Source organism: Euprymna scolopes, chromosome 9 (assembly GCF_053919585.1).
Source record: "Euprymna scolopes isolate OS-2025 chromosome 9, ASM5391958v1, whole genome shotgun sequence".
Classification (NCBI taxonomy): domain Eukaryota; kingdom Metazoa; phylum Mollusca; class Cephalopoda; order Sepiida; family Sepiolidae; genus Euprymna; species Euprymna scolopes.
Window position 1 is genome coordinate 136,950,011 of NC_136490.1, and position 19,816 is coordinate 136,969,826.

A 19,816-nucleotide genomic window follows, 5' to 3' on the forward strand; every position below is an offset into this window, starting at 1 on the left:
ATACTTATGACCCCAAAAGGGTCTCAGACTAAGCAGAAACTTAACCTCCTTTGAACGTTTTGCTGGAATACATTTTAATAGGTCAATACTTATCAAAACCCAAAAGCCACTCAAGAATAAGGGTTCATAAATGTTAGAGGACTGGTGAAACTACTCCTTGATGATCAGTAATGGCGGAAATTAAGTAGAAGTTCATTATCTAAGAGGATGACTCAACAAGAAATTATTTACATTGGACTATGTTATAGTCAGCTCGAAAACAGACTAGGAAAGACATATTGCTCATGAAATTTTTCATTTAGTTTGTAGCACAGATAGAGAGTAATGGAAATTGTTGACAGTAGTAGTTGTAGCTAGACGAGTGTGAATGTTTCACAGGACAGAACCATAGATTGAAGCAGAGAAAATAATATTACTGTCATTTGCAGTAAGCAACACAAGGGCACTTGAGAATGATAGACTGTTTTATCAATGGATATAAAAACTTACTGACAAAGTGTTGATGATCATGGGTGGACATTAATTCGGCAAAATCTCAAGTGTTCTGATTTTTCCAAGAAGACATTTCAAAGACACCAGCCCATTTCTTAGGTGACCTTTTCTATTAACTCGATATTTTCCTATTGCAGGCTTGCTGTTTGCAGCAAGAATCTATAAAACACATTTAGCGTATAGCGTTATGTATGTTCTTATCGTTAGACATGAGGTTTAGGATATATATAGTAGTGATGGGACGATTTCAATATTCTTTCCGATTCCGTACTAAATTCACCGATTCTGATTCTCTATAACTTCTTTAAATATTTAACTATGAAGTTGTTATTCCCCCCCCCCAGTTACCGTAAACGCACATGTAAAATGTGCATATATTTTCTCAAACGTTAAAATACACTTGTGGGGGATGTGATCTATGGATTATAATTTTACTTTAATATCAATAAATATTTATTATTACTACCAGCAGTGGAAAAATGTTATATAGTGGGGTGTCATAAAGGAGATTGTATCATAAAGGGAATAGTGTCAAGGAGATTCGTGTACGTGATCGTCTAGTTTCTAATCTTATTGTTCATGTCTTCGTGGGTGTGTGTTTGTGTACATGCATTTCTTAACATACCTTTTCATTCATGTGTCGTCGGTTGTTCCTCTGGTGTTCATCGTCTCTTGGAGGGGAGCTGGCCTGTTGGATGAAGAATTCACTCCAAGATGATAATTAAGGTTTTGTTTTTATTCACCTTCCAGAGGTCGACACAGAATGGAAGTGAACCTTGCTTGCTTGATGGTACACGTCAGCGTCCTCCCCAGCCCAGGGGGGGGGACAGCTGAAAAGCCGTCTGTCTTCTTCAACACCCGAAACCAAACTGCCAAGAAAGAATCAGCTAACCTAATCACATGACACCACGTCATCTGGTCAGCTGACCCTTCTGCAAACGTGTCCACTGTCCACGTTATTCACCTCTCTCTCTTTCCCTCCCTCTCCCTCTCTCTTTCTCTATTCTCTAATAGAGACACAGAGAGAGAAAATAGAAAGAGTAAGAAAGCCAGAGAGGGGGGGGAGAGATGCTCTTTAACAAAAAATGTTTAAAACAAAATGGATAAAAAACAAACAATTACAGGAATCGTTTCTGGCATCAGAAAATAGGCATAAATGTTTCCGATTCCCCAAAAGTTCCATTTTTTCCAATCCCGATTAATCATCCAAACACACACACACACACACTAGTCTATAATTTTCCAGTTAAGGACAGGGAACATCTTTCTTTGTTTCAACAATGCTAAAGAGTAAATACAAAAGCAAGGAAAAATATTATCCAAGCTGAATCACAATTTTAGTTTAAAACAAGTAACAATGTTTTACTTTGCGGTTTCAGTGACACTTGGCTTTTTCACCATACGATAGATTTGTAAATCAGGAAAAAGATGTATCTTCCAGTTGAACAAAGTCCACCAGCCATATACATCTCACTTGGCCGACATTGAGGAGACTCAAGATTTATTAGCTGATAATTTATGGACCATGCAACCAGCTATCTGGCTATGAACATTACTTTTGCAAAGTTTCAAGTGGCTCACAATCGTATTCAAGCATTATTATTGTTTAAAAAAATCCCAGCCCATTCCTTGTGTGGGGTTTTCTCTTAGCGAAATATTTCCTTCCTTGCACGTTTACCGTCTGCATCTAAACATGAAGTATTGTGCACGTTTACATTAGAGACAAAACTAAATAAAGTTTTTTTAATCATCGTAAGTAACCTTCATTTAGCAAATATTTCCACCTGCAATTTCAAATGCCACTAAGTAATATGTAATTCTATGGACAATGTCAAACAAATTGTATTAAAAAAAACATTCCATCTTTGTTTGCATTATAACTTTTGTTTTGTTTATTCGAAACGTTGAGATTTAGTACAGCAGATGCAGAAGAGATCTCACAGTCCGTGTGATAAAATCTTTACAAATAATGCGCTTATTTCAATGGCCAGGCATTCCACTTGAGAGCTGGTATTAAAAACTGGAAAGATAAGTCCAAGTCATAAATCAAACAGACGAAATCCGTATCCAAGGAAGAAATCAAGTTTTTTCCCATACAGCTCTCATAAAAACGTTTGTCTTTTACTGATAAATCAAAAGTACAAATATTTAGGAAATAAGAGAAAAATACAATAGTATTTTTGTATCCGATTCTTGTTTATTCCTATACAAATTATAGTGTAGGCTTAAGTAGCTACCTCTCAGAACACGTGTTAAATTTTTTGTGTGCATTATATATATATATATATATATATTTTCCCCATTCCTATATCTCAACCCAGACCTTAATCCACACCTCTATTGGGTCTTATTTACATACAACCAAATCTTATTTTTCCACATTTGATGGAACCTCCTGATATTAGCTCTCTGTGACAAAGACCTAATATTTTCATTAAATTTTGCTTTCGTATAAGCTGTATCGCCTGAAGAGGTCTCTGGTTACTAGTAAGTAGCTAACTGAAACATGCTCATGACTGCATAGCATCATATTACTTCTGTAAAAACAAATAAAAGAGCGTGTATATGTATATATATATATATTTTACGGTACAAAATGTCCATGTTGTAATTATGAAGGGAAGGCTGGTTTGGATATTTATAGTGAATTAACGGGGGGGGGAGCACTATATCTAAAATAAGATATCAAACGCAGCTTTATTTTAGATGTATAGTATATTCCCTCCTCCTCGTTAATAAACTATGACGTTAGTTTATTTTAAACATATTTTTTCCCCTCGTGGATTTCTCTTGCTTTTTTATAAATAAAAATACTTCCAACCAGCTCTAGAAGAGCAAGGATGAAACCGGTCAGCCGGCCTTTCTTTCCTCCTACTTTTAATCATGAATACCAACAAAACAAGTCTCCTCTTCATAATTGCCACACACACACACACACACACACACATATATATAATACACACACGTTGCCAGATAGAAACTCAATCATATTTCATTAAATAAAAAGAATTTAATCTATTGATCATTCTTTCCCAAATTCTAACAACTTCAGTCAAATCAAACTAAGATTAGTAAAAGTCTTCCATGATTCATGTCCTACAGAATTCCAATAGAATCAGCAATGCATGATGACCGACAGTTTCTTGCTCCATCACATGAACCAACGAGAAACCTGCAATCATAACACTTAACCATCTACACTGCAAATTTAGTTCTACTACAGATACTGAGCACTTTCATCTTGATACCTCATCCCTCATGGGGAGAGGATCGAGTGTTTTATGCGTATATATGCAGGCTATATAAAATTTTTTTTCCCCAACACAATTGCATTTGTGGTGTTTCTTTATAAATAACGTTATAAAAGCCGTTGCGGAGAAAATAGCAAGAAGCTTGAAACTGCAGCAGCCAGCCTCATCACTGCGACTCGAGAAATTTTACTAGCGGATTCTGCCAATGGAATGGAGAATGTGCGGATCGAACACCCCAGCTACGCTAAAGTAGTTTTGTTGTTCTAAATCTCACCAAGACAATTTTTTTTTTTTTTTTTTTACATGGTGGTCACCACTTATCAAGGCCCGGAAGCCACTCAGGGATAAGGGCTATTACAAGTACAGTACGTTAGTGTGGAGATTTGATGAAGTGTTTACTTAGGGGAGCGGTTCATTAGGAATTTGTTAACGGACTTGAAGACATCCAAGTTTTAGTCAGGTGGGAAGCAGGCATGCAGTTCTAAGAAAGAAGCTTTGTTCATGGAATCCACGTTTTGATTTAGGCACAGATAAAGAGTGGGAGAAATTTTCCACAGTGGATTCAGCTAGACGGGTGTTTTTCGTGAAAGATTGGCGGGGGGGGGGGACCAGGGATTGGAGTTCAGACGAGCACCTGCCATGGAAATAACGATAAAACAAGGATAGGCTCGCAACGTCTCTTCTGTGGGAGAGAGGTTGCAGGGTAGAGAAAAGGCCATCCCCAACTAAGCCACGAAGTCTATTTTGTACTCTGTCAAGGCAGGATAGGCTGTTTTTAGCAGCTCCTGCCCAGATATGGCAGCAGTATTCCATCCTACTCCAGAGTTGGGGGAAGGTGGGAGTATCGTTTAATACTTTCACTCAATTATATTCCAACTCCGAGAGTATCTATTACAATAAGTGCATACGGTGACCTTATACCGGCATGATGCAGGCACAAATGAAAAACTAGAACGATATATAAGATTGATCTTGAAAACAGGATATGAACATACAATTTGCAGAGTACAAGGAGTGCCTAGCAAACACATTTAAAAGATCAAATCTATATGAATAAAACAGTAGATGTTTGTGCCTGTAAAAATATTTAACCAATAAACTTAAATTACTGGCCACATAACAATGAAATTAATAAGAAATAATAATCATACACCAATGATTGTTAATAACGAATAAAATCTTTGTTTGGATGGATGAATAATGTGTACAGAAATATAAACGCAAGTTGAAATCCAAAATGTTCATTTCAACTTGCTGACATATTTTTATTACTTTTGCGCATGCACAAATTTATTCATAGCTTGAAGTAGATTAATTTTAAATCTTTATCTAATTCTTGATAGCTCAACCAGTAGGGAACACGACTGACACTCTAAATGTTTTAGTTTCGATTATAGTTGATGCCCTCCCCCCCAGTTATTTAAAAAAAAAAAACAAAAAAAAAACCCAAATAAATAAGTACTATATATTAGGTACAATATAATATTCAATAAAGAATTGGCTCTGTAATAATACGAAATCTGCCTGAATTAAAATATATTTAAGCGTATTTTATGACAGGGCAAGCCCTCCCAGCCACGGCTAGTATAACGTAACAAATCGATCTGATTTGGTCTTTCTTTGCTGCAAAACAGATCAGATATGGAAAACCACATTTTCACCTTAGCTCAAGCAAAGAACGATAAAGATACACGAAGATAAACTTATTATTTTACAGACTTGAGTTCTTGTGCGCACATACAACAGCATTTTATAAATATGAAAATGGCATGGAAATTTTAAATTAAGATAAACTAATCTTTTTTTACAGAGTGAAACGATAAAATTGTCGCTCAAGCAAAGACATGATTTCATTTTTGTTGGATGAAAACCGTTTTTTTTGTTGCAGACCTACTAGATAGCCAGTTGGTTATAAATCCTAAGAGCGATAGGAACCTTCTATCATATCTGAAACTGACAATGTTCAACAAGCGAGATCGGAGATGCGTCACCATATAACTCATGCTCTCTAAAGATCCAAGTTATAACAACAGGATCATGGCCAGCACCCTTAAAATGCATTGCTGGATTGCTACGAATAACAGACATACCCAGGTTGATGAAAACAGTTTCCAGCCACAGTTATGGCCTTTGGTGTAGTTTCATGTGAGCGCCACATCATGCTACCTCTCATCTTTGAAGTGGGCTTGAAAGTCAACACCAAAGTGCACCTGAAGAATGAGGTAATCTCTGCTGCAAACAGGTGGCCACTAGCATATCCTGGGTGTGGCAGCAGGACTGCATCGGCCCACAATTCCAAAGAGTCCCATACTTGGTTTCAGAAGAAGTGCTACAACTTTGTACCATTCTTTTACTGCCCCGTCTTGAACCTGCTGGACTATTTCGTTTGGTCATACATAGAACATCACCATGACCTCCCATAACACAAAAGCCAGCCTGATCGCAACCATCTGCCGAGTATTCACCAAGCTTCCACCGGCGTTTGTGAAAAAGGCATGCTCCCAGTTCCGGATCATATCAAAGTGGTGATTGAGGCTGAGGGTGGCTACATTGAATATATGTCAGATTAACTATATAATTAAGTTACATGAATTTATTTTTTTCAATAAAAGTTTTATTTTAAAACTGTAGCGTTGCTTTCTTTAGGGTGACAATTTTATCATTCCACCCTGTATGCATTCACAAAGTATAAGATTATCTATTTAGCGTTGCTAATGAACCATTTTGCTTTTTTGTATCAATTTTATTTTAAATAAAAATATTGCAAATTAACTTTAATGATTACAGTATTGTTTGGTTATTAAATTATCTACAGCAAACTGAAATGCATTATAGCAGATTTAATTTCATAATTAAATCATTTTTTTCTAATAGAATTTTTTAAACTTCGTTTTTGTACTTTATTATTGCATTTTTTGTTTTCAACAAATAATTGCTTAATAGGAAATCAAATAATATACTTATCAGTCAAGTTAAAGAACTGGAAGAATGCTATGGAAAGGGAAGGTCTAAAAGTGAATGTTACAAAGACCAAAATGATGATGATTAGAGTGTTGGAAAGCTCCAACCAGAAAACAGTTCCTTTGCTCAGTTTATAGAAAGGAAGTCTGGTGCAATTTTTACGAATGTCGGCCACCAGTTTTTAGTCTTTCTTTTTGGAGAGGGTTTTAATTTGGGATTTTTATCTGGGCGTGAGATTTTTATATAAGTTTTTAATGGAAGTTTACAGCATGCGGAAAAACAGAATGTTTGAATATTTTCGAGTCCTTGTAAAAACAATGAATTCATTATTCACCCGGATCTTTGTATATGCAAAATAATATATCTTTTATTTCATTTATTATTTTTGTTTTGTTTTTCATCTATATTAAAATGTATCCCATGTAGCCGTTTTTTCAAAGTTTTTAAATTTTTTTTTACAGTAATATTTCTTGTCTTCAACATTTCCTATCAACCAAAACGTGGGATAGGAGTGGAGGTGGGTGGGTTTAAGTAAATAAATTACTTATGAATAAAAGATGATGTACCAAACAGCGAATGGTCTGGCTAAAAATGGCGGCCGTGAGGAGGTGGGACAAAAAAAAAAAAAAAAAAAAAAGCCAGGGTGTGCGCAAGTTGAAGAGTTGAGGGGAGAGGGAAGAGTGATTGTTGTGTGCTCCCTTCCCTCCTTTCTCCAATCACCACCTCACTCAATTTGATCAGCAACACCTATTGATCAAGCAATTGTGAGCAGAGAACCTCCATACGATGCGGCTTTTCTTTTTATCTTTATCTTCCTAGCATCTTCGTCTCTTGAGAGTCTGCGTTTTTGTATCTCATATTTTCAAGTGGAAAGGTGTTCAAAGAGATGAGGGGTGAGTAGGTCTAGTGTGACTGACGTCACATGTTAAAGTGGGGAATTTAAAGAAGTCTCTTATCTAAGCTAGAATTCAGGGAGAGAACCTCTACTTTTCCAGGACCCAGATAAAAAGTAGGAGTACACATTAAGTTTGCCTGTTTCCCACCTGACTACAACTTGGATGTCTTCAAGTCCAACATAAATTCCTGATCAACCGCCCCCTTAAGACACTTTATCCAATACTAACGATTACTACGATACTATCCCATTGATTACTGTACACGCATAACCCTTATCCCTGGATGGCTTCCGGGCCTTGATAAGTGTAAAAAAAAAAATAAAAATAAATAAATAAATAATTATATATATATTTAGTTCTCTTCCACTGCAAAAACTTAGACACCAGGGTCGGAAAATGGAATTGAGGAGTCAGTGCCCCTAAAGAGTGCCTTGAATCTGAAAAAAGGGTCTTGGCAGTCCCGTCGCCATCCCCAGTGAAGGTGCATCAGACGATTGGTAATAAACTAACCCCCTTCTCTAAGAGAGAATGCAAAACCTGGGAGGGTGGACTTCCTAGAACTGCACAGAACTAAACTCCCACAGCAAAATCAACAGGGACCGGATCATTACAGGCATGCAATAATCTGCTGATGATTTGAGGGCTCGGGATAAAAATCCAGAGTCGAGTTTGAGTGCACAATAATGATGATTTGGTTGTAAGAAAATATTTTCGCTAAGAAGGGTTGATAAAGAACTGAATCGTGACATGATTTTTTTTTTTTTTTTTATTAATAAAAACAAAATAATCCCAGACAAGGCATGAAGCCACTTGATATAAGGAACTACCAAGAACAAAGGATCATTATAGCAAAGGCAAAAGACACCTGTTGGCCTTAAAAAGATCAAAGCGATTGGTAGGAGGAAAACAGTCAACAGAAAGAGTTCCACAAACCTGCAGTTCTCGGAAAGATACTGGAATAGGAAGCTGTATTACAGTTAAATTGCAAAACAGTAAATTGATGAAGACCACTAGACAAACGAGCTGGAACAAAGGAAGCAGAGGAATAGATCAGACAACTCTGAAGAACATTTATAAAAAAAAAACAAAAAACAACCATATTAGCAACATCACGCTTGCATAAGTGTGGAGCCAATCAAATTAGAGATAGGTTTTTGCACGAATTATCAAGAACGCTCAAATGGGTCAGAGATTCACCATACCAAACATAATACTCCATGCATGGTCTGATAATAAATTTGTAAAGATAGAAAATAGCCTCAAGTGTGAGAGTGTTGAAAAGAACCAAATTTATGAGAAGCAGAAAGAAAGATGGATCAAATATATAAACTCCAAAAAAGATTTGATGAGAAAGAAAGACCAAGAAGTTTCAGAGTCGATTTTTCCTCAAAAGCAGAATCAACCTTGAGAATCTCAGGAATTAAAGGGATAGATGAGCTGAAACTTGATGACGCAGGTCTGCATTACACTGTGTCAAAGATGGCAGTCAAGCTCATCTGATGATAAACACAGGGGCGATGTAACAAAGAAAAAAAAAAAAAAAGGTCTTAATTCACACTCAACTTCTACAGTTTAGAAATTACTATTTATAAAATGTAAAATGCTCCTCAAACTTTCAATGCACTTGTTAGAAAATAAAAATTGCTGACTTTTTATAAACCGAAATTAAATTTTTAGTTTCGTTGGTTTTTTGTTTTTTTTTATTTTTTTTTATTTTTTTTTTATTACATTATCCAATTAAGAGTAAATTTTTAAAAATGTAATTGATACTCAAAATAAAACAGATGTGGCCATAGCATTTTATTAATTTTATTTTTAGCTGGATTAATCAACATTTGTTTCCCCTGTATGTATGTGTGTGTGTGTGTGTGTGTGTGTGTGTGTGTGTGTGTGTGTTTTAATCAGAATACAAGCTAAAATATTCCTTAATTTTGGGATTGAAAGGTTTAGGGTTAAAAAAAAAAAAAAAAAAAAAAAAAGTGATTAATGGTTCCTATTTACAATGCCTCTCTACAAGACAGAGTTAGACACCAGGGTCGTTTTTTAATGTGGAGAAAAGGAATAAAAATAGTCTCAGTCGTGAAGGATTTCTCCTCCACTGACAGAACAAGAAATTGAAGTGTAGATCTGAAGAAAAGATACTACACTTTGATTTTGACCTGAAAGCCAATGGTTATCGAAAAGGAAAGGATTGTTGCTGGACTCTCAGAAGGATTGTTCAAAGATTTAGCTATGTAGCTGAAAAGGGATCCAAGAACGTTGGCTTCGTTCGTGAACAACCCCAACACCAAATTCCAGAAAGAATAAGGGCATCAGGAGAAACCTTTCACGTCGTGATATTCGAAAAATTCGTAGGGAAGTCAACCGAAACCCAAACAGCACCAGTGGTTCCATTTTTGCAAGAGCTGGAATCGCTCCAAGATCCAGACAGGCCCGATGTAATGTGTTGAATGAGATGGCAAGGAACATCCAAACTATTCCAAGGCCTCCAATGAGCAAACAACATAGGGAAAAACGAAAAGCATGGGCACAGAATTACATGAAAATAGATTTCCAATGCAATGTGCCCTATTTACAGATGAGACCTGTGCTACTCTTGACGGTCCGGATGGATGGGCGAAAGTCTGGAACTCAAACGGAACTTCAACCCCTTACAGAGTTCATTGCAAACAAGGAGGTGGAGTCATGTTTTGGGTGGGAATCATAGGGATTCTGAATTCCAGAGGGATAAACATTTGTCACCATGGCTAGATGACCTACCATTGCCAGGTCGCTTTCAGATGATTTTTATGCATGACAAGGCACCCTCCCATTCTGTTAGAGCAACTGCAGCCTTCCTTGAATCCATGGGCTTCTTTGGAAAAACTCATGACTTGACCACCGTGTTCTCCAGACCATAACTCCATTGAATATCTCTGGTCAATATTAAAAAGAGGAGTTTGAGAGAGGAGAGCAATTTACTTCAAAGGATGCCTAGTGGAGAACATAGTTGATATTGCTAGAGCCATAACTCCTTTTTGAGATCAAACAATTCACTTCCTAAGACAACAAAAGGTTGTTTTAAGTTATTTAAAAAATGGTGGACATGTCGATAAATAATTTATTTATGGCTTTGCACCTAAAATGCGCTTTTTTTTTCATTATTCTTTGACAGAAAAATATAATAAAAATAAAGTTCGCATGATAAAAACATTGTAATTTTGCCCTAAAACAACATTTTAAGAAACCTGCAATAAAGCGATGGACAGTGGAAATTCCACAATAAAGAATAAAATGCCATAACTTCATGAATATCGCATGAATTTGAATAAAATTTTGGAAAATAACTGACCTTATCTAGATAAAAGTTTTTATGCTTCAAGTTCTTTATATCTTACAAATATTCATGATTGTTTTGTAAAGGAAAAAAATTTTAGCTTTTGAAATTGCAGAATAAAGTTTTGCAAAAAAAAAAAAAATAAATAAATAAAAATAAATTTTTTATGCATTCTCAATCTGATAGTGGAGGGGGGAGAAGGAAAATATAGCGAGCATAAAGTAACTAATTTGGGATTTTATCTTTACATTTAACTGGTTTTGCAAACTAAATCTAACCCACTACTCAATGGACGGCCCATAGGGTAATTTATCTAGTTAATATATAAAAGTGACTGATAGGTAATTGAACAGAAAAAAAAAACCCAAAAACAATGTTCTATTTCCAAAGGGAAAATATGCTACAGAAAAACTCCCGCATGGAAACGAGAATGTGTGAATCCAGATAAAAACTAATTTTTGGTTACAAGTTTTCCATTATGAAAAGAATTGGATGACAAAACCGTTACATCGAATATGACAGTGTTGGAAGCACACAAACTATATTACAAGAACAAACTTATTTCTCCTCCTTTACATCCTTAAAGTCTATCTTTGGTCGATAGCTAAAGTAAGAAACTAGGAGAGTACAAAAGAATATTATCTCATTTTTTTTGCTTATGTTTTTATCAGCTTCATACGTTTGTATCATCTATAAATAGAAAAGCAAAAATGTGTGTGTGTTCGCTTTTCCTGTGCGTCTACAAAAGGCTTCTTTCAGAGAAGCGGTCGGTCGGTTCACAACTTTAAAAATTTTTTTATATCACATACAAATCGTAATATCTCACACTTAACGAAGCACGCCTGTCTATTTAATTTGCTCGATTTCGGGAAGATAAATATTCCATATTTGTCGCTCGCCGCATGTGGGTTAGTCTTTTTCCTATAACATCTTCGGAGGGGAATAAAATTTAAATAAATACTATCCCGCAGTCAAAACTTGATCTCATTTAAAACGGGCACCTACTAAATCCAACTAATTAAATAAATTCAAACGCGTTTCCGTTAGCATCTCGCGGTGGGGCAATGGTTAACATCGCACGCTTTTTTTTTTTTTTCACACTTTAATTTACAACTTCGCGTCAAGGGTTCGGGTTCAATCCTCATACTTACTTTTTTTTTACCCCCCCCCAAACACCCGGGCAACGCCGGGTACCCCTCGCTAGTCTATAATATAAATCTCACCCGTCTGTTTAAATGTATGTATGTCTGCCTAAAACTTTCGACAGAGGTGACGAATTTTCACGAGATCGGTATTGTTTTGAAGCTCGACCTTTCGGACAACAAATATCGAAAAATTGGCTAAAAAACAAATTCCTTCACCCTGGACACTTCTACAGGGAAAGGTCGCTTTTTTTCGCCGATATTTTCGAAAGTCATCCCCTCTTTTTGATTGACTAGCCTTAGTTTAAGCCTTCGCCACTTCCGGTTCGGCAATGGACGCCACAGAAAAGACGTCACGTTTTGGTTTTTTACATTCTTTTTCTCCTTCGTGGTATGGGTTCAAGCCTACCACCACATTTTTATTTTTTTTGCTCAACACACACCTCCAAACACCCGGGCAACGCTGGGCACCCAGGCTACTATCTAATAATGAATTATAGTTTTCTTTTGAATCTGTTCCAATCTGGCACAAGGTTGCTGGCACTGAACATGGTTTTGCATTTCTCATTTATTGCCTAACGTAATCAGCTTTATGCACATGAATTCAAAGAAAAGAGTTTCCAGAAAACAAAGGAAAAACAAGTACCGCTCAAAAAGTTCTCAATGTTTTTTTTTGGGGGGGGGGTGACAATTAAATCTTGGCAGCTTGTCATAATGCCTACATTTATAGGAGTAACGAAGAATGACTTGTAGGTTTTTATGTATCGTTAATCTATTAATTACTGAAATAAAAAAAATATATATATATAATTGCACAAAGTACTAAAAAACAATTTAAAAAAATCATTTAAAAATAAGTTTAATGAAATTAAACACATAAAATCCATTTAGATTTCTTCGTAAACAAATTAGCAATGTTAACCCTTTAATCAAACTAGTATCAGAGTCGCTTGAAAGACATTGAAATTCATGTGTTCCTGGTTTAGACCGCACTTGGAGGCTCAAAATGGCTTCTTTAAGCGAGATGTATTCGGCAAAAATCCTCTAGGATTTTGAGAACAAATCGATTATTGACCAAGATATGACCTATTTTTTTTCTTTCATTTCCAAGAAGTTTCAAACACGCTATTATCATCTATGTGCATTCAAATAATTTTCTAAATGGGTATTAAGTCATAGTTTTATAACAATTTGATTTGATTAATAATGTAACAAATAATATAATTAAATTTAACTTTTAAAATCCTATTTGAAAATCTCGCTATTGAACGGTTCTTATTCTGAGTACTTTTTTTTTTTTTTTTTTTTAGAGAAGTTTATGCAAAATGCCAGAAGGCACCAGTTTTGCGAAATTTTTTTTCTTGCACAAACGCTAACCACGCTTTTTCAATGAAAGATATATAACTTCTATTATGAAGATAATAGAATGAAAAATTAACTGAAAAATATAAACAATATGTTTAAAAAAAAAAAAAAAAAAAAAAAAAATTCTTTGACAATTTTTACCAAACTAAAAAAATTAAATTAAAAAAAAAAAAAAATTATAAACTAAGTTTCACAAATAAATATTTTTGAATAGGACTGATAGGAAAAGAATTTTTATTTTTTCAAATCAGGGTAAAGTTATAATAAACCCACGATAGCAAATATTTTTTTCAAATAACGTTGACTTCTGCAACTTTATTAACTCAGCGTTTCAACACCTTTCAGTGTTTTATGTAAGCTACCTAGAAAATTACGACAATAAAACGGGTCATTATTCTGCATAAGTATACAGAAATTTGCCCCTCCCCCCCCCCAAAAAAAACAAAAAAAAACAAAAAAAAAAAACAAAGTAAAAGAATCTTTTGCAATGCTGGGAAAGCACAACTAATAGAATGGTACTCACCAATTATAAAAAGTAGTCCAACTGTAAGAAAAGAAAAGAAAATTTGTTAGAATAGCAAATAAATTCTGTTCATAGTTTATAACAAATCTTATTGGTTAGAATAACAATACATACTGACCACCTGGGTGTGTCAAGTTTGCATCCAGTTCGATCCATAGAAATACTTTCACTTAAGGATGTTGGCAGTCTTCACGTGGTTTATTTCTGTAAATACTCAATGTCTTTCTAGAAAGAATTCTAACTAGAAAGATATCGGGGAAACGAATGCCAACAATAATCATCTGATTTATTCGAATGACTAAATAAATGATGCACAACAATAAGACAACGTATATCTGTTACCTGGAGAGTTTTCAGGCAGTTGTTAACAAATTTTACAAAAAACAGGGATCTATCAAATGTAAAGATAGAGGACAACATGTACTCTTTTATGACTGAAATTATATTGGCTAGTTTTTTTATATTTAAAAGAAATAGTGTTAAGCTTATTTAAGAGAATGGAAATTCCCAGGCACAAATTAGAGGTATTTGACTTAGTCTTGGTGCCAGAAGTAATTAGAACTTTCAAACTTAAGAATGGCTTTTACCGTTGCTACTGTAATATGACGATGGTCACGATTTTACGCCCATTCATAAGTGATTTTCATCTCCAAATCAAACAGCCATTAATCCAGAACAAGTTTTTGATGAGCGGAGGTCAGATGACAAAGGATTAACAGTTTTAACATTCCTTCTTCCCCACCTTTAACAATATGCCCCTTTAAGAAAAAGGATGAATTGCGGATGTCTCTTTGGGAAGCTCAGCACAGGTTATTTACATTACACTGAAACTCCATATTTGTTTGTGACGATGTCAGCGTGTCAAATTTTATCATGATGTCATTTCTAGCAAAAATTTTCATATGGAAATGAAATCGATAAATAGTTTGTGTGAATTTATTTTATTATAAGAGAAAAATAAACTTTAGTTCTTTTTTCTATTATACTAGCAGTTCAGCTCGGCTTTGCTCGGGCCTTTAGTTCATAACTTTATGTGCATATGTATTAGAAAGTTTGCCTTGTGGTCAGGTAACCTAAATCTAAAATTTCAAGCGTTTAGACCAAAAATTGGCGGAGGAGTTTGGTAGAGTTTTCAAAGGTCAGATAGTTAAACTGACCCCTTGACAGCCAAATTTATGGCCGAAAACCGGTTAAAAAGATTTTCCCAAATCTATAGACTAAAAATTGGCAGTAGTTTAGTAGGGAACTGTACACACACAGACACACAATTTCACTTTTATAGATATATTGTACTTTATATACTTTATAGATACATTGAATAAATTTTAATAAGATTGGATCAGGTTTATAAGTTTTTTTTTTCTAGCAGATATATTTTTGGTCGATTTTTGTTAAATTTTGAATTTTCTAGAAAAATTTATGTATTCTTATTACTCAGATTATTTTTCAATCTAGTCGCTAGAATGATTCATTTTTTTAATCATGAATTAATGTTTGATAAAAATGGGTTTTGCTTGGCAAGCGCTTTTGCTTTTAGCAAACGGTATATTTTTTATCATTTTGTTTGGTTAAAGTTTCCTTAGAATAAATTTATTAAATTACTTAGAATCTTTTTTTTTTTTTTTTTTTTTTTTTTTTAAGATATAGTCGTTAAAAATGTAAATCGGAGATTAGACATTCCGGTGTAATGCTGATTCTTTGCATTTCTAGGAGGTCCACCCTTCCGACTTTGGCTTCTCTCTTGAAGGAGTTAGTTTATTAATCGCATGAAGCGCCCTTCCCGGGGAATGCTGACGTGATTGCCCAGGCACTTTTTTGTAGGTTAGAATGCCCCTCCTTGAGGGTACTGACTTCTCAATTCCACTTTCCGACTCTGGTGTCACAGTTCTTGCAGTGGGAGAGAATTAAAATCGTTGTTTTTGACTTTGCAGAACATGATTGAATTTTGCGAAGGGAAAGGAAAAATACAGTAACATTAATGTTTATTGCATTTTAGGTCAGGAATCCATTATCTCCAGACAGCCTGATCTGGTAGCATGAAGATTTTTAAATGAATGCAACTTAATATTTGTATGCACTTTTAAATAACAACGCTAAAATGGCAGAAAGTCTTCAGTCCTCAATGGTAAAACAAAAAATAAAAAAAATAAAAAAATAAAAAAAATAAAAAAAATAAAAAAAATAAAAAAAATAAAAAAAATAAAAAAAATAAAAAAAATTTAAAAAAAAAAAAAAAATTAAAAAAAAAAAGAGTTTGTTTGCATAAGCACATTTCGTATTAAACGAACAGTCTATAATTCTTTGGGCTGGGAATATAAAAACAAAGAGAAAAATCTATTTTCTAGATAATTATAAAACGTTCATTTCATACAGTATTTTCCAGATTGTCTGCTCCTTTTGACTTTCAGTTTCTATTCCTCAGGCATGACAAAGGTGATGAGCAAGATAGCGTCCCTTCAAATTAATGGTTATCTTTCTCAGATATCATGGGAGAAAATGTCTTAGTTGGCAAGTTATGTTCGTTCAAAAATAAATTTTTATTGTCTTAAGCGTAATTTATAATTAACTAAAACAAATCACTTACATCTCTTAGATATGTATTTCTTTCACAGCTTTTTATTTTGAATTTTAAATAAATCTTTACTTCTATAATAATAATAATAATAATAATAATAATAATAATACAAGAGGCTTATTTTTTAGTTAAGTAAGAATGTTATAAATGTATCACACATGAATTTGAATTAAACCAAAGTGATAAGTCGTTGTGACCCAATGGGTACTTCTAATATATAAGTTGGGGGAAAAAAAGGGAGGTGACAAGCAACAAATTTAGCCCAATCTCAAATTTATTTTAAGTCAGATACTAAAACCAGGCCAGATCTTATTTAATAATGCCTTTTCAGGTTGAAATAAATTCATGAGATCGAGCTAAATTTGTTTATTAAAATAAAAAAAATAAAGTTTTATACTACCATTAAATGATATCTACTAGAGAAATTCGTCTATTGCTTAATATATATATATATATATATATATATATATATATATAATGTGTGTGTAGTTTTTCATTTTAACGAAAATATGGTTATTAGAGTCTCCAACCTTGAAGACCTAGGAAAATATTTTTCCTTAGAAGATCGCCCATACTTTTTTGACGTAAACAAATATTTATTTATTTTACTTATAAAATAGTAATCTACAAGCACGTGTTTCACGGTTCTGCCGATCGTCAGTGTAGCTTGACTGTTCTAGTATTCGAGCCTCTGTACATATGGTCAGAGGTTCGAATCCTGTATTTTTGTAAATGAAATATTTTTTATTAAATTGTATATAAATTGTGAAGATGACTTTGCGTTGCTGCAAAACTAAATATCTTAATTGGTCCTTTTTCATATTTTTTAATAAGCTGTCGATTGTTTTTATAAAAAAACTGGATGAAATATTAGCATTTAATGATACAGTGAACACAAACCTGTTTTGAAAATAAATGCATGCAAACCAGAGTTAAGATGCATGTATGCACATGAGAAAAAAAAAAAATGATTCAATAAAAGATAAAAGTTAATTCACACATCTGAACATTTATTTGGAATTAGTCCAATTATTTTAGACAAAATAATTGGATGTTTTCCCAAACTGTCCTGTAAATTAACCACTCCCCTTTCATCAAAATATATAAAAACATACACAAATCATCCAAGTAATGTTGCTTCCATTGTCTTGTCTTTTATCAAATAGAAACTAGCTTAAAAAATAAAAATAAAAAAAATAAAAATAAATAAAAAAACAAAAACTATACTAATAAGCATGGGAATTAATCCCACCTAATTGACGGGAAGTTTCCATGATACGCTCTTTGTCATATAGTATAAATGTAATTTAAGTTTACTTTCTTGTGTGAACAAATTAATTGTTGGATATCTTTTCCAAACCAATTAAGACACAAATACCATGGACTTGAATATTGACGATCTAAATACTGTGAAATCCTTTTCATTTGTCTACTAAAAATTAAAATATATATATTTTCTTATTTTGAAAATAAGGATAAGGCGGTTTTGTATTATTTGTATCATTCAGATTACAGTTCCCATCTTGAGGGTTATTTGCACAAGGTTTCGGCCGATGTAACCTCCGACCGTCAGGTGTATCTTATCAAACTTGGGAAAATGAATTTTACGTAGTTCTTTATCACAAAGACCTGTGGCATAGTAGATAAGGTACGAAGTAAAATTCAGCTTTAAGTAAAATTGCTTTGGATGTTTAAAGTTCAATCCTCAGTGCAGACGATACTAATAGAATGGCGAATTACTTAAGACCTACTTGGTCATGGCTGACTGAACGAAAGTAAGCTACCTCCATGGATAAAAAAAGGGTTTCGTTCGAAATTCTGTGCAATGGAGATTTCAAGAACTCAACAAGATTTGCCTGAAGAAGGTCGAATGTTACATAGGCCAAAACGTAAAAAATAACACTCAATAGTGTGAATCATCGTAAAACTTCAGTTGATCAGCGACCAAATTAGTGCAGGGCAGAGGAAGGGGTGGCTGGATGAAGAAATATACTTTTTTTTTTTTTTTTTTTTTTAGTTTAAAAAATATTGAAACTGGGTTAAACAGAAAGTGTTTTCAGAAATTTACATTACTGAAGTTTTATCAGAAAGAGGTTATACTTAATTATTTTCTTATTTGAGACCCCCAAACAATGCCGTCTAGCTCTGTCCATCTACAATATAAATCTCATCTGTCTACCTAAAACTTTTGACAGAGGGGACGGATTTTCACAAGATCAGTATCGTTTGGAGGTTCAACCCTTCAAATAACAAATACTGAAAAATTGGCTAAAAATATTAATTCCTTCACTCTCAACTGGGCACTTTTTTTACAGGGAAGGGTCGCTTTTTTCAAATTTTTGAAAGTCATACCTTCTTTTTGATTGACTAGCCTTAATTTAAACATTCGTCACTTCCGGTTTGCGGCAAAGACGTCATGTTTTTTTTTCACATTCTTTTCCTCCTTCACGGTATGGGTTTGAGCCTGCCATCCTGCCTACTACCATTTTTTTTTTTGCTCAACACACCTCGAAACACGAGGGCAACGTTGGGCACCCAAGCTAGTCATTTATATAAGCTGCCGTTGTTTTTCCCCTAAAACTTCAGCTATTATAGGAAAACGGGCGACCATTACATATGCTAATCTGTTCTGGACTCCAATTATCTGAAACTCTTGTTTCTAGCAATTCTGTATATATATATACTTCAGAAAAAAAATTAACTTGCAGCAGCAAATATGCAAACATGAAAGTTTGCAATATAACCAGAACAGAAATACTGAACTAAATTTACTCGAAAGCATATACATGTGTTACAGAGGTCAGAAAATTGCTTTTAAAGTGAGCACCTGATCATTAAGCAATTGAAAATGCAGCAAAGACAATTTTGCCGACTTGTCAGTCGAACAAAACAATATCAGAATGAAAATAATTTAGCGACAGATAACTTTATCTTTGGAATTTTTGCAAACTACTATTACATTATATATATGCTCTGAAATCACAAAAGATATTCATTGAGCTTGGACTTTTTACCTTTATGGAAAAATTTAAAAAATACAATTTTTTTTTTTTTTTTTTTGAAAAATTAAATTTCTTCCGATTGGTTATATGCTAATAGATTAACATTTCAAGTAAGTTATTAACATATATATATATACTAGCATGGGTACCCAACCTTGCCCGGGTTGACACGAAATTCCGTTTGATCAAACCTAAGGACATTAATCATTTTCATCATGGGCAACAATTTCAAAAATAAAAGAACGGATAAAAACATGTATATGTAATCGTCCAAACAAAGTACGTGATACCCT

General features: G+C 34.0%; 1 protein-coding gene across 5 annotated transcripts in view; it reads right to left on the minus strand.

Annotated features, from left to right (window-relative positions):
• The window catches only part of LOC145284867 (tumor necrosis factor alpha-induced protein 8-like), a 447,133-nt gene that overhangs the window by 303,352 nt on the left and 123,965 nt on the right, over positions 1-19,816 (minus strand). For all 5 annotated transcript variants that reach the window (XM_080133871.1, XM_080133870.1, XM_080133873.1 and 2 more), the window contains one exon: positions 13,947-13,967. The gene's annotated coding sequence lies outside the window, so the exon portion shown is untranslated. The remainder of the gene's footprint in view (positions 1-13,946; positions 13,968-19,816) is intronic.